Raw genomic sequence first — 15489 nt, 5'->3', positions numbered from 1 at the left:
ATAGAGACTGGCACTCAAAACCATAACCATGACAAGGCTTGAGGATTACATAAAAATAAGTGGGAGTCCCCACCCCCACCGCCACCCCAGCCAAGACCATGGCCCTTAGTCACCCTTCAGGTCTAGAAGGGAACTCACTTCCAAAGTAGAATAATCAACCATTTCAGAGCAAACGGGCAGCATTGACCCCCAAGAGGAACAGTCGGAGGATTCGGAAAGAAGGGGAAAGGACACAGGAAGCCCAGGGAGGAAATGGGATTAACAGATGGTGCCTGGAGGGGATGGCACTGAATGAGTTAAAACAAAATGCCTGTGAACTATTGGATGTAAGACCAATGATCGGCTCTGCAAACCTTCACCCAACTAGCTGACTGCCACTGGGTGGATTCTGACTCATAGCAACTCTGCAGGAGAGGGTAGAACTGCCCCCTGTGGGTTTCTTGGATGGTAGGTAACCTTTGAAAGGAGCAGAAAGCCTTGTCTTTCTCTCGCCAGGAGCTGCTGGTGCTTTTGAACTGTGGATGTTACGGTTAGCAGCCCAACGCCTCCCCGTGACACCACCAGGGCGCCTCTGAAGTCATAAGACAAGTGCAAGAGAAACCAAACAAATGAAGATCCTGCCCCATCCAGCGGTCCTCTCTCTCCCACCCCACTGCACAGAATGCATACTTAAAGGGGCAGCAGCCTCAGACCTCAAGTGCTAATGCAGACAAAGGAGAAGGCAGGAGCCTGGAACTTGGACTTCATTTACAGCCCGGTCACCCCAGATCAAATGGACTATTCTGATTGGATTAGAGAGACACGCTCTGCCTGGGTGCCTTGCTACAGCCGCCAGACCTTATCCTCATTAGTACGCCACCCTGAAGGCCACGTCATGGAGCCCGGGAGGCAGAGTGACTCCATTTGGTGCTGCCTAATGGCAAGGTCAGCAGTTCGAAACTACCAGCCACTCCGGGGGAGGGTCACTATGAGTTAGAATGGACCCAATGGCAGGAGGGAGGGGGATTTGGAAGCCAGTGTCATACGTGGTACAAATACCAGGCTGTGTCTACTCTGCTTCCAGAAACAGCAGACTCTCAGATACCAAGGTGCTACAGTGGGTCTATGCTCAGATGCTGCGTGTGCATGAGCGGCCAGTCTGCTGTGTCCACAACTGTGGAAGACCTGCCTTCCTCACTCTGTAAGGTTAATCTTTTTCTCTTGGCTTTCAGTGGGCTCTTCTTGGAGCCACTTCCATCTTATCCGTCCCTCTCTTGGGGACCCCTCCTGCTTCTCTGTGACGCTTCTCTTCCACCCTGTCACTGCCTCACCCTTTCACTCCGCCACACGTGGCGCTCCAGTAGAGCCAGGCATCCAGGCGGGGCAATCTTCAAATCCAGAAAGCAAAGGAAAGGCATTCCGAATCTCGATGCACCATCTCGAGCAAACACCAAGGCAGGGCCGGGAGCAGGGGGTGGGGTGGGAGGGTAGATCGTGCATTGTGAATGTAAGCAGCAAACCCTCTTTAAAACGTTGTCTTTGGCCTGCTTCGCTGAATGTCCACCTTCCAGATGATAATTCCATCTGTAAATATCTTCTCCTTCCCTGTTAAATATCAATCCCGAAAACCTCACCTTCGTGGATTGTTAAGTCTCTCCCAATCTCTCATTCCCCCCCTCACCCCCAAGCACTCACGAGCACATACACACACACACACACACACACACACACGCAATCTAATTGTATGCATATTACAGTCCCATTGACCCCTTGGCTCTTCCCTCCATTGTATCTACTACTCAACTTCTCCATCATGCTGGGGAGCCCAGGATTCACCCAGCAAGAACCCTTTCCTGGAAAGGCCAGAGGAATGGTACAGTCAACCAACCACACACGAAAGTCCAGGTCCCACTGGAAGGAATGTGTCCTAAGCTGGGCTCCCTGAGGCAGAAAGCCACCTGCCATGGGGTGCTTTCAGCAGCTCCCCCTGCCAGAGAACAAGAAAAGTCGGGGTGAGAAGAGGAACGTGGCTGATCTGCAGCTCTAGCAAAGGCTGCCGTGAATCCCAGCAGAGCCCCGAAGCCCAGACGCTTGTTGTTCTCAATCCAGGAGGACAAGCAGGACCTGTGTGCTCCCAAACCAGTCACTCATCAGATGCAGGCTGTCTGGGAAGAGGGAGCATCGCCGTGAGCAAGGCAGGTCTCAGAGCAGGGCCTGCCGAGGACCGCGGCTGTGAGCTATGGCCACAGACTACTCTTTGCACCTGGGAAAATGAGTCCCTGGTCCCGCAGTGGGCACACACGCGTCCACTCTAATCTGCCTGTGTTCTGCCAGCAGCTACTTAATGGGCACCACCATCCAGCGTGCCTGGCTTCCAGGCCCCTGCCATCCCTTCCCCTCTCCCCTCCCCTCCAGCCCCTGCAGTTTGCTTGGAGCCAGAACTTCAAGAATTGGCTGGCGCCTTAATTGCTTCACTCTCCGCTGTGACATCAATTGGAGGTGACATTTCCCGGGCACGGCGCTGCACCCCTGTGGCTGCATATTCCCCCTGTCACAGGAGATAACCAGAGCTATCATAAGTGGAAAGCTAGACGCCATCAGAGGGGCAGGGGCCATGGCGAGCCTGGGCAGAGAGTTGGCAAGGCACGTTTCCTCACCCAGGACCCAGAGGCACATTCTGGTTTGTTGCGCTCTGCCTCCCGATGGGGCACGGGCTCTGACATTTCAGGGGTTACCTGACAGAGCTACAACCACCAGGTCTCATCCAGTACCAGAGGGAAGGGAGCTGGGTCCTGGGTGACAAGTCAGTGCCTGAGGCAGGGACTGGGCAAAGTGAGCAAACCAGTGGAGGAGGGAGGTCGCGATCCAGTGGAGCAGTTAGGAAATGGCCTTTGATGGCCAACAGAGCTGGGCACTGTCCCATAGACATGCGGACCTTTCCTCTGCTGTGAGATAGGGCTCCGCATACAGGCAGCCGCCAAGTTGTGAGTGACCCATTCCCAGAACCTTTCAGAGGAATGTGTAGGTGGGTCAGAACAGGAACGTGCGTTTCTTCTTGAGCTTCGCTTCCCTGCAAGAAGAGGAACCCTAGTGGCGCTGTTGATTGAGTGTTGGACTGTAACCCGAAAAGTGGGGGGTTCAAACCCACTCAGGGCTCTGTGGAAGAAAGATGAAGCTGTCGGTTCAAGATGCAGAGGCTTAGGAGCCCTATACAAAGCTGCCGGGAGTCACAATCGACTCGATGGCAGTGGGTGAGTGCCAGACAAGGCTCAAAGCCTTTTCAACAGTTTAAAAACTGCCTTTGTAGCAAGTGAAGGTGCGGGTGATGGTGTTAGTCCAGGTAGACTAGAGAAACAAATTCATAAACGCATCTATTATAAGAAAGAGTTTTATATACAAGAGGAATTGAACATGGATAAAACATCCCAGCCCAGTCCAGATCAAGTCCATAAGCCCTATCTATAAAGTGATCTTCTGACTCACAAAACACCTGCAATGACATCGACTGCAGGATGATCACAGACCAGTGGGTAGAAAATCTTTGGATCCAGTGGTGTTGTAAGCATCTCAGTGTAGTCAAGGGGTCTCCACGTGGCTTCTTCAGCACCCAGGGCTGCATCAAGGTAGGTCCATGTGGCTTCTCCTCAGGGATGTCTCACAGGGAGTCAGCCTTTTCAATAGAGGGTCTCACAGGCAGTGAGCAGAGAGAGTGGGTCTCCTCCCTCCAGGGAGGAAAATTTCAGAGTTCCCAGAATTCTCAGGAGAAGGCCATGCCCACATAGAGGATTCTCATTGGCTAAATCCTAATTGATGGCTAGACTCCACCCCTACACTCTTAATCCTCCAATTGACACCTGATGATGTAACTGCCACAGTGATTATGAGAAGTAATTGGTTGTTGAGTGTGGGTTAGTTAGATCAGTCCAATCTTTTCAAGATGAGGGCAGATTTGCCTACCATTGAAGGGCCAGTTGGATTATTCCCGTGTCTAATGTCCGAGCCCCGGAATTGCCAGTAGCTGCCTCACAGCCGCTGGGTGGTACAAATGGCTAACACTTGGCTGCTAACAGAAAGGTAGGAAGGTTCAAGCCCACTGAGTGATACTATGAAAGAAAATCCCAGTGATCTACTTTAAAAAAATAAATCCATCATTCGAAACTCTTGCTCAGCGCGGTTCTGATCTGATACCCAGGGTCATCAGGAATCAGAAACTACTAGGTGGCAACTGTTTAGATATAGATATAGATTAGATATAGATATAGATATAGATATAGATATAGATATAGATATAGATATAGATATAGATATAGATATAGATATAGATATAGATATAGATATAGATATAGATATAGATATAGATATAGATATAGATATAGATATAGATATAGATATAGATATAGATATAGATATAGATATAGATATAGATATAGATATAGATATAGATATAGATATAGATATAGATATAGATATAGATATAGATATAGATATAGATATAGATATAGATATAGATATAGATATAGATATAGATATAGATATAGATATAGATATAGATATAGATATAGATCCTTCTTGTTACAAAACTATCTTACCTGTATATGAGTACCATTCGTTTCTCAAGTCAACCAGCCTAACACACTATTCAGCATCACTGACAGATTGTTGATGGCCGTGCATGAAGTTCATTGATTGGGGATTAACACTGGGTGTCCCATGCGGAAGGCAACCAAAGAGTTCTACCATCCAACCACCACTGCCTCATCACCTTTATACCTTGCCAGTAATGTCTGGTTCCTTGGGAGAAAGATGGGGCTTGGGGGAAAGATTGGCTGGTTTGGGGGAAAGATGGGGCTATCTACTGCAGTCAATGGTTAGTCTCAGAAACCTACAGGAGGCCATCCTACTCTGCTTTATAGTGTGGCTGTGAGTCAGCATGGAATGAGTGGCAAGTGAGCTTGGTCTTGGGTTTTGCTTGTATGTTTATGGCCTCCTTCCCCTACAAAGATATGAGCTCTGGGTCAGCGCGGGCTCTGCCCACCTCATTCCTCATGGGAACTTGGTACCCAGCACAGTGCTTAGGGCAAAGCGGCCGCTTGACAGATGAGTGCTGAGTAAATGAAAGGGGGCTATGCCTGGCCTGTTCTGAACATCCCGGGAGCATCCCCTGGCTATGACTATTAGAAATAGGAAGGCTTCTAATCTGATGCCAAATCCCAGAGCACCGTGGGGGCAGCTGAACGGTGTCAGCACCCTCTGCGCTAATGAAGGTAGCTCTGGCAGCTGGCAATGTCCTGTTCCCCCCTCAACAGCTTCCAGACTCGCTGGTTAAATTATTATTCGAACTGACAAAGGCCAAACAGGTGCTGCGAAATGTCCCAATCCATCTCCATTTCAGTTTGTCACCCAAGATTCATGGGCTCTCCAAGCTCGTGGGACCCAAGAGACCATCGGGTTCAGTCCTCTCATTTTTCAGATGGCAATATTGACACCCCGGGAAGTGAATAACATCACTGGTCCTTGAATTCAGGAGTCTCTGCCTGGGATCCATTACCCCTGGCTGGGCAATGGTCCTTGGCCTCTCCGTGTCCTTTGCCTAGCTCTGTGTGTTGCTGTCCTTTGGCAGGGCCTTCTCGGAAGGGCCCCAACACCACTCCCTCTGGGAGCCACTCCTAGGCCCTTCCCATGGATCCTGCGAGCCCCTCTGCTATGTGTTTGCATTGACCCTGCTCTGTGTCCATATCATCACTGGAGAGATCGCTTGTCTCATGATCCACCCCCATCCCCGTCCCCACAGACTCCACTCTGGGAAGGAGGGCCCCGCCTGCCTTGTGCCCTGCAGTGCCCTGGTTATCCACGCGGTACCTGCCACATAGGAGGGACTCTGTAAACAGGCTCCGGGTGGAAAGGAGCAGGAGCCTGCATTCCAGTAGGAAAACGGTGAATTCTCAGACCACTGGCTCGTTTGCAAGGGCTACTTTCAAGCTTTGACTCGTTCCACCCCGCTTTTCTCCGGTGCACCCTGCATCAGCTGGATTTTATTAATAATAATATAAAGCGCCTATGATTTATGGGGCACCCTGGAGCCCAGGCTGATGAGTGGGCTTAAGCTTTGCACATAAAAATCAGGCCGGCTACCTGAAACCGGGCAGCTCAACGAGGGAGGAGAAGCGCGCGAAAGTGGGCCCTCGGGGACTCGGCCACTGGGTTTTCTTCTCAAGACGGGTCCTGCTCTGCACCAGCTGGGTGAGCCCAAGTTCTTCCTATTGGGACCATTCCAGGCTGGCCAAGAACAGGGCCATGGAACCAGAGGGCATTCCTGTAAGGCACTCTGAGCACTAAGGACTGGAGAGATGCCTTTGAAATCAGCTTGGTTGCAGGTTCCTTCGAGCCTGTAGGCGTGCTTTGTTTGGCTCATGGCAGGCTGGTAAGTAGGTAGACTACCTCCTGGCTTGTAACATAGAGCCTGGGGTCTTAAAGCGTTCAAGCAGCCACCCTTTTCTTGGAGCAACTGGAAGAGGAATACTGGGAAGACAAAGGGGATATGGAATGGTGGCCTGACGTCTCCACAAGAGTGGCCTCTTTTGCTGTGAGACCAGAAGAACAGCATGATGCCTGGCTCCCATGACTGAAGATTTTGATAAAAGGGTCCTGATCAAAAATGGAGGAAATGTAAAACAGAATTCCAAATGCTCGCAGAAACCAAGATTTTCTGGAGCCATTGGGGATGGATGAAGCCCTTGGAATGATTGCCCAGAAATAATCTTCATCTCTCTTTTTAATTTTTATAAATCATTTTATTGGGGCTCATACAACTCTTACCACAATCCATGCATACATCAATTGTGTAAAGCACCCTTATACGTTCATTGCCCTCATCATTCTCAAAATCCGCCTTCCACTTAAGTTCCACTCATTTTCCTTTTTTCCCTCCCCCAGCCCAGAAATAATCTTTAAACCTTGGGCCAAACATATACCCTGGAGCCTTCTTAGAACCCAGAAAGTTGTTCGCTTAGCTAATAAAAAAATCTGTCCTGAGCAGTATGCTCTTTTGAGAACCAATTATATAGGATCAGATAATGACAGCAAGTCCAGATAAGACAGGAACTTCAGTGGGCAATGCCTGTATGTTAGTTGTGTGGTATGATAGTCTGGGATGACTAGACAAACAAGTCCAGGGACATTCATATGTGTGCAAGAGAGAGCTTTATACCAAAGAGCAATTGAATATTGAGAAAACATCCCAACCCAGTCCAGATCAAGTCCATAAATCTGTTATTAACCTGGGTCCAATACTAGTCCATAAATTCCTCTTCAGACTCACATTGCTACTCACAATGATGCCCAATGCAGGAAGATCAAAGGCCGGTGGGTGGAAAGTCTTGTGGATCCAGTGGCGGTGGAAGCATCTTCGGGGCTCTGGCTGCCATCAGCGTGGCTCCATGTGGCTTGTCAACAGGAAGTTCCCAGAATCCTCATGAGAGGCCACACCCACAAGGAGGCATCATCAGGCTGTGTGACCTGCTTGACAGGCTAGACTCCACCCCTAGACCTATCTATCAAGTTGACATGAAATTACATAACTACCCACAGGTAGGAACAACTCGGAACAGGAGGGTGAAAATGGCTAAGCATCTCGAAGACGACATCCAATGTACACGTAGAAATGGGACATGTAGAGATGACTGCGTCCGTGTGTGTGTGTCTGTCTGTCTGTCTGTTTTGCTACGTATGTTCTCAGCAACAACAGCAAAAACAATCAACATTTGAAAAAAAAAAAAAGACGTCAGTGAATCACAGACATTCAAAAAATCAGATTTCACATAAAAAATCGTGACTTGTCCTGCTAAGACGTGAGCTCTGGGTGGCAACTTTGGGATGGGCGTTCCCGTTTGGTAACCATTGGCAGGCATGAGTGACCGCTGTGTTCTTTGGTTTAATCAGTCTCTGGCTCTCTTTCTACATCAGCCCCCTGGGTCTTCACTCATTTGAATCCACAGTCTGATCTGGAAGAGCCTGTTGTTGTTAGCTGCAATCAAACTGGACCCAACTCATGCACATTCTGTTATAAAAGCAATGGATGTTTTCACATGCCTGTGGTGCTAGGTGGAGCCCACGTATCTATCACTGCCCTGGAAGGGAGGGGGTGATGGTTTAACATAGCGGTTCTCAACCTTTCTAAGGCTGTGACCCTTTCATACAGTTCCCCATGTTCTGGTGACCCCACCCCCAACCATAAAATTATTTTCATTGCTATTTCATCAGTGACTTTGCTACTGTGATGAATCGAGTGACACTCCCCCCCCCCCAAAGGGGTCATGATCCACAGGTTGAGAACTGCTGGTTTAATAGCTGTGGGCAGACATACCAAGGAGCTGGGCCACAGCTGCTGGGAAGGTAGCAATTGGGGAGCAGAAAGGCAGCTCTACAGAGGATCTGTCTCCTGTCCTTGATCATTCCCTCCTGATTAGCCCTTCCAATGTCACGATTCCAACAGGACCCACCCTGACTCTGAATGAACCTCCGTGTGGTCCGGGACCATGCCCATGATTAGGTGTGGATCAGAATGGTGTGGTCCATAGATGTTTCATTGGCTGGAGGAATATGGCTGAGACCTGTTTAGCATCATAGACACACACACGCCTCCATGGGCAGACAGGAGGTAGCTGCACACAAGTTGCATCGACTGGGTGGCAAACCCAGGTTTCATTGCACGGCAAATGAGAATTCTACCACTGTGTCATCGCTGCTCCCAGAGAAGAGCTTACCACCCATAAATCAGCCAACTCTCCATGGAAAGGATGGAGACAGAGGTACTGGAAAGGAAAGAGGACGGATGCGCTGGTCTTTAGGATGTTGAAATAGTTGAACGTTATCCGTATAAAGGAAAGTTTGTCCTGATCACAGACCAAGCCTTCCTAAGAGTCTATCTGCTTTCTATGACTGGTGAAGTCTCCACTGAGGCTGGTGGAAGAGGTGGCATGGTGCAGGGTGTGGCAGCCCCAGCTTTGGAGTGAGACTGGAGCTGGGTTCAAATCCTGATTCTGTCTCTTATGAGTTGTGCAAGCTCACACCACTAATTTCATCTAAGTCTTCATCTCTTCGTGAGGAAAGCGGGGGCTCATGCCTTTACCTTCCTCTCAAAAGCAGAAAGATGGCTAAATGGGAGATAGAGAGGGTAACTGCAGATGCCACTGCCTACACGGGATACTTTGAGAAGTGCAGGCTAGTTGGAGATGATTCTTGGACAAAAGATGAAAACCATGAACGCCCCCCCTAGCTCAGTGATTCTCTCCTTGACTACACACGAGGCTCCTGAGAACATCTTCAAAATCAATGATGCCTAGACCTCACCCCCAGCGATTCTCATGTAAGGAGTCTGGGGTGTGGCCATTGGGACTTTTATAAATTTCTGAGTGATTCTGCTAAGTGAAGCCAAGCACACTGGGTGGACAATCAGAGCTACCTCTCAGTGCTGTTATCATTACACTCTTATTTTTATTATGCAGGAGATGGATATGCATCATCATGAGCCTGCTGGAATTAGATTGGCGCCTATTGCTGTAACCAGTCGCTTCAGAAGAGTGGTTTTCAATCAGGGTTGACTTGACCTCCTCTAATCCCCCCCAATGCCTGGTGATATTCTAGGTTGTCACATTTGGGGTGAGGAATTGCTGCTGGAAGCTAGAGGGTACATCCTTCTCTAGTGGGTAGTCCTGGTGGCATAATGGGTAAGTACTAAGCTTCAAAGTATAAGGTTGGTAGTTTGAATTCATCAAGATTTCTGCCTAGGCAACCCCATGGGGCAGTTCTACTTAGTCAGATAGGGCCACCAGGGGTCAGGATTGACATGATGGTACACAACAATAACAGCATTTAGCGGGTCGAGCCCGGATGGTGCTAGACATCGTGTAATACAAAGGAGAGCCCTCTACCCCCACCAGCCCCACCCCAAAAGAGTAAACAGCCTGAAACATGAGCGGTGCCATGCATGGGAAACCTTGCTTTAGTAGGTGTGACGGGGGAAAGACTCTTGAGTGAGAAAGTCATGCCACTGTCATGCCCTGTCGTCCTACCCTTGTGTCCCTTCCACTGCTGCCAGCTCTAGGAGGACCAAGTCCCTGGCTGGCCAGGTGGCACGTTGAGCACCACACTCAAACCTCTCCATGGACCCAGATCACTGCACGCCAGGTATGTGCTGGAGATGATTTTCAACTTGCAGGAGCCGTCCCAGAGTCTTGGCATCCTCCGGTGCTGGAAGTGTTTATCAGAGACTTCCTTGGAAAAGAAAGGTCATGCGGGGCGAACCAGTAACAGCTTTCTTTAATTTCTCCGTCTAACTTCTGCCAGCCACTGCAAAGAGGCCGATAGCACCTCAGTTATGAAGAGAAACATCGGAGCGGAGAAAAGGAGAAGGTGAGTTTATGCCACTGTAGGACCACCTGCCCTTGTAAGGTCAGCCCAAGCTATGATCGGAGGAGGAGGAGAAAAATTATAGCAGGAAAAAGGGAAGGAATGGAGGGAGGATGGGAGGGAGAGGGGCAGGAATGAAGGTGGGTAGATGAATGAAAGATGAATGGGAGAGAGAGAGTAGGTCCATGACTTAGTGGGAAAAAGGATGGATGGCAGACGGTCGGACGGACGGACGGACGGACAGTCAGGTGGGTGGATGGATAGGCAGGTGTGTGACTGAGACGATGGATGGGTGATGAGTGGGAGGATGATGGGTAGATGAATGGATGGGAAAGCAAGCTAGATAAGTAAGTAGGCTGGTGGGTCTAGAGGTGGGTAGACAGGCAAAGGAATAGATGGGTGGATTGACCTTCCTGGCTGCTGTTCTGACCCAAACTGATGCTCCAGCCCTGCCTCACCAACTAGCACTCACTCAGGCCACCTCTGAGTTTTCCAGACATACAGAGGTCCAGGCCTATCCTAAAATATCCCAGGCAGTTATTGGTGGAGGGGCAAAGTACCCGATCTTTACTACTGTACTTTGTACTGGTGATCAGCCAAAGGCTTTCTAAGCCCTTGAGTCTTTTAAGAACTTTTCTGATTTTCAGCGCTTTTTCATTACAATGCAAATGCTCCTAAGAGATGGTCCCTGGTGGGAGGTTATCTATTCATTCATTCAACCATGCCATCATAAAAACAATGAATATTTATTACGTGTCCACGCTGTGCCAGTATTGTCCTGGGTGTTGAGAGTACCCTGTAAGAGAAGCAGAAATATCTCTACCCTTGAAGGGGCCTTGGCACTGGTGTGGCAGGTATTTCGTTCAAGCATTGCAAGGCTGAGTCTAGGCGACAAGGGCTTGGGAGGTGGAAATTGAGACGCAAAGAGACAGCCTTTCAAGGGACCTGTGTTAGGCTGGGTTGATAAGAGAAACAAATCCAGTGACACTCATGTGTGCATAAGAGATAGCTTTATATCAAAGAGTAATTGTATATTAAGAAAACATCCAGGCCCAGTCCAGATCAAGTCCATAAGTCCGATATTAACCCATATGTCTGATATCAGTCTATAAATTCCTCTTCAGACTCACACAACACATGCAATGATGCTGAATGCAGGAAGATCACAGGCCGGTGGGTGGAAAGTCTTGTGGATTCAGTGGTGGTGGAAGCATCTCAATGCTGGCGAGGGTCTTCACGTGGCTCCTCCAGCTCCAGGGCTCCAGCTGCCATCAGCATGGCTTGTCATCCATGTGGCTTGTCAACAGAATATCAAGCAGAGAGAATGTGTGTCCCGCCTCCAGGGAGGAAGAGAGGAGTTCCCAGAATCCTCAGGAGAAGGCCATGCCCACACAGAGGCCTCATTGGCTCTGACGTGATTGACAGGCTAGACTCCACCCCTTTGCTCAAGTTGACAGGAGATGATGTCATTGCCACAAGAGGACTTATCTCCTCTCTGTGATCCTCTCTTCCCACATCACAATGTCATCGGTGCCCACTTGGATCTGGGGCCCGTGTGACTGCTCAAGGCTGGCTGCCCCCCACCAGGACCCATGCCCACGGCCCGGACAGAAGAGAAAACGAGGTCTCTGCATATGCATGCCCCTCCTTTCCCGAAGGAAACTCTCAGAATAGTGTAAAGGAAACCCTCACAGAGAGAGATCACACTGTACTGTCCTACCACCCACCACTCTGCGTTTGGGTGGGGATGGGCGGGGGGACTCCCTGGCAACCTTTCTTCATGGCACAGGGGGTCAGGCAGCTGGGGAAGGAGGCAGCCACACTGGCTCTCCACTGGTGACCCAGCCACTTCCTTGGTTCAGCCGTGCGACTTTCCTCGCTGAGCCTCGGGTTTCCCCCTGGTCGAAGGGAGCTATTGCTCTCTTCTTACCTTGCAGGAGAGTGCTGCCATTAGGTTTGAAAACACAGAACCTCAAAACCATACAGGTCGGATGTCTGGTGCAGCCCCTCTGTTCTACGCAGATCGTTCCTGCTCATGGAGGTTTAGAGCAGTGTTCTCCACTTTCCTGTTGCCGCGACCCTTTCACATAGTCCCTCATGTGGTGGTGACCCCAAACCATAACATTATTTTCGTTGCTACTTCATCACTGTCATTTTGCTACTGCGATGAATCGGGTGACCTTTGTGAAAGGGTTGGTGGACACCCCCCACAAAACCCCCATAGGGGTCGTGACCCACAGGTTGAGAACCACTGGTTTAGAGGGAAGCCGTACAGCCCTAGATTCAGCTCCGCAGCCTCCACGTACCCGCTGAACCAACCATCGAATGCCCCTACTTTAATTCCCTGCACTGGGGACAAGAGGACCCGTCCCTTTGGATCATTACAAAACATAAATATAAGCAACGTGGTCCCCAGCAGGCACTCAGAGGGTAGAGCCCTCTGCCATCGAGTCGATGTGACACTCAGTGACCCTACAGGGGACAGCAGTATTGCCCCTGTGGGTTTCCTACGCTGCAATGCTGTCATGTGGCCAACTGCCACGCCGTCTCCCACGGGGCGGCTGGTGGCTCAGTCTGCCCAGCTGTGGGTTGGCAGCTGAGGGCTTCAACCCCTGAGTCCCCAGGGTTCCTTTCTAAAAGCCGGGGCAGCTCTTACAAGGTTGCTACAGCTACCACCTCAGGGTGATCAAACTGATGCGTGGACGCCAAGCGACCTGGTAAGACCAAGTAGAAACGGCCCCGGTGGGTTTCCACGGCTATCACTCTGGATGGGAGTGGACTGCCTCATCTTTCTCCTGTAGAACTGTGACCAGAAGTGGGGCCTTGGGCGGTGGGGGGTGGTGGTGACCGTTTGGTGGTAGCACTCTTGCACCCCATGCAGGAGCTGCAGGTTGGATTCCCAGTCGACAACCCCCCCCCCATCCCTCCCCACCCTGAGACACCACTCATGCTTGTTCTGAACAGATTATAGCCAGGCTTCCAGACTAAGGGGCTGGGAAGAAAGTCCCGGAGATCTAGTTCTATAAACTGAGCCAAGTGAAAACGCTACAGTCGAACCCACCCTTTGGGCACAAGCCTGCCGTGAGTCACAGGCTGAGCTCACAATAACAACAACAACAGGACTATTATTATTTCAGGCAATCTGTAGATCTCAACAGTTACTCCCAGTCCGGAAATAAAAAAAAGATGCATTTACTAGAAATCACCACAAACAGGGCCAGGTCCCAGTTTTCAGGTGTGTAGTTGATTTGAGAACGAATCCCAAGCACCGGACTTTTGAGAATTTATGAAGCAGACAGGACCGTGGGGCGGATGCTGTGCCACAGACCCTCAGGGCCTGGGTAGGGGCTTGTTCAAATGGGAGGCCCTGTCTGGCACTCTTAGCTTCGGAGGGAGCCCACTTTGGACCTCAGGTGATGTTTCGTGGGGCTGGGGGTGATGTCGCAGGATTGAGGGAGAAGAGATAGCCAGACCCTTCCTTGGAATCAGCCTGTCTGTTGGTGGAGGCTGGGGCTGGGCAAGGGGCCCCTCCCTTCCTGCCCCTCCCCCCTGCCCCCTGCCATTCCCAGAGACTTGGCTGGCTCCGAAGGTTCCAGACAGAGGGAGCTAAACACGTTAGCTGACAGACTAGCAAGACACAAAAGGCGGCAGGAATCAAATAAAAGGGAAAACGCGGCAGACACAGGTCAGTCTTGTATAAATATTTATGCTAGAGGAGAAGTTGGTGCCTGAGTAATGACCTTGTGGCTGGTATTAATAGAGATAATGTGTGTCTCTAGGACAAGCCGCCAGAAAGAGAAAGGGGGTGGGCTGGGATGGGGGGGCGCTGGGGAGTGTAGGGGGGGCGGGAAGCAGAGCGAGGGCAGGAGCTGCGGAGGTTATAAATCTTTGTGCCAAACCGAAGCCCCAGCTGACCTTTATCCCTTCCTCTCCCGTCCCCTCCAGCGACCCCCCCCCCACTCTGTCTGCATCTTCAAATCTATTTTTCCTCCTTCTCGTCCATCATATCTGGACACAGCCCCTCTTTGTGCACCAGCCATTAGGAGGGCTGGGATTGTAATTTTGGTGCGTGCCTGAGTGTGTGTGTGCTTGGCTGGGTACCCTGCTGGGCTCACAGTTGGTGTTTAATAAGGGTTCAAGACCAAGAATGGATGGCACCGTGATTGGGGACCAAGTTTCTGTTGTCGATGATGGGGCCTCAACTAGGGGACCGATTTCTTGCTTTAATGGTTTCCCTGGCTCCACCTCTCTTCTGCTCTGCGGCCACCACGCAGCGGCGGCCACTTGCCCAAAGGGAAGTCTCCCTCAGCTTGGCTCGTCTGGGGCCAACCACAAAAGCTCTGTCAGTGGCTCCCGTGGTCCAAGCCCTATAGCACAACATGGCTGAGCTTTCATGAGATCACTGCCACGTGTGTCCGGCTTCTTCTCGTGTTCTCCCCACGCCCTGAGCACACCCATCCCCAGAGATCCTGAAATGCCTGCCTCCTTTTGCACATCCGGGCCTGGACACAGTGTGGTCCTTCCATCCTCCTGGCCCGCCTTCTCCACATGTCTCGCTTCCACCCTTTTCTGGCTTCTCCTGGGAGTCATCCCTTCTTCCTTCAGGCTACGATTCTCCGTCACGGTCCAGGCAGCACTGTCTCATGGGGATCTTAAGTTCATTGGTACAACTCCTTGCCTGCTCCCGTGCCATCCTCAGGATGGTTGAGCCCACGGGGGCAGCCAGAAGGGCTGCCCTCATGTGGAGGGGGCTCTCCCTTTTGCAGAAGCTCTTTTACTCAACTGGATTCCCTTGTCCGGCCAGTGGTCCTCCTGGATGACAGACACTGTTTGAAGGGAGTGAGCCCAAGCCTGGCCATCTTTGCGTCTTAGGAACATGTTGAGTCTGTTGCTTCTCAGACCGAGTAGTTCATTCAGCTGGCAGCGCGTGGTCTGGCCCACATGCCCCACCAACACTGCCACTCAGAGGCACTGGGTCTCCTGTCTTATTTTTGCATCATCCCGCTTCCCCACGTGCACAGACCACGGATTGGGGCAGGCCCACCTTAGACAGCTTTGCTTCCTAACACCTGAAAGAGGTCTTTGGCAGCCGATCTGCCCCAT

This window comes from Tenrec ecaudatus, chromosome 16, assembly GCF_050624435.1.
Source record: "Tenrec ecaudatus isolate mTenEca1 chromosome 16, mTenEca1.hap1, whole genome shotgun sequence".
Taxonomy (NCBI): domain Eukaryota; kingdom Metazoa; phylum Chordata; class Mammalia; order Afrosoricida; family Tenrecidae; genus Tenrec; species Tenrec ecaudatus.
Note: the sequence above shows the minus strand (reverse complement) of the source record.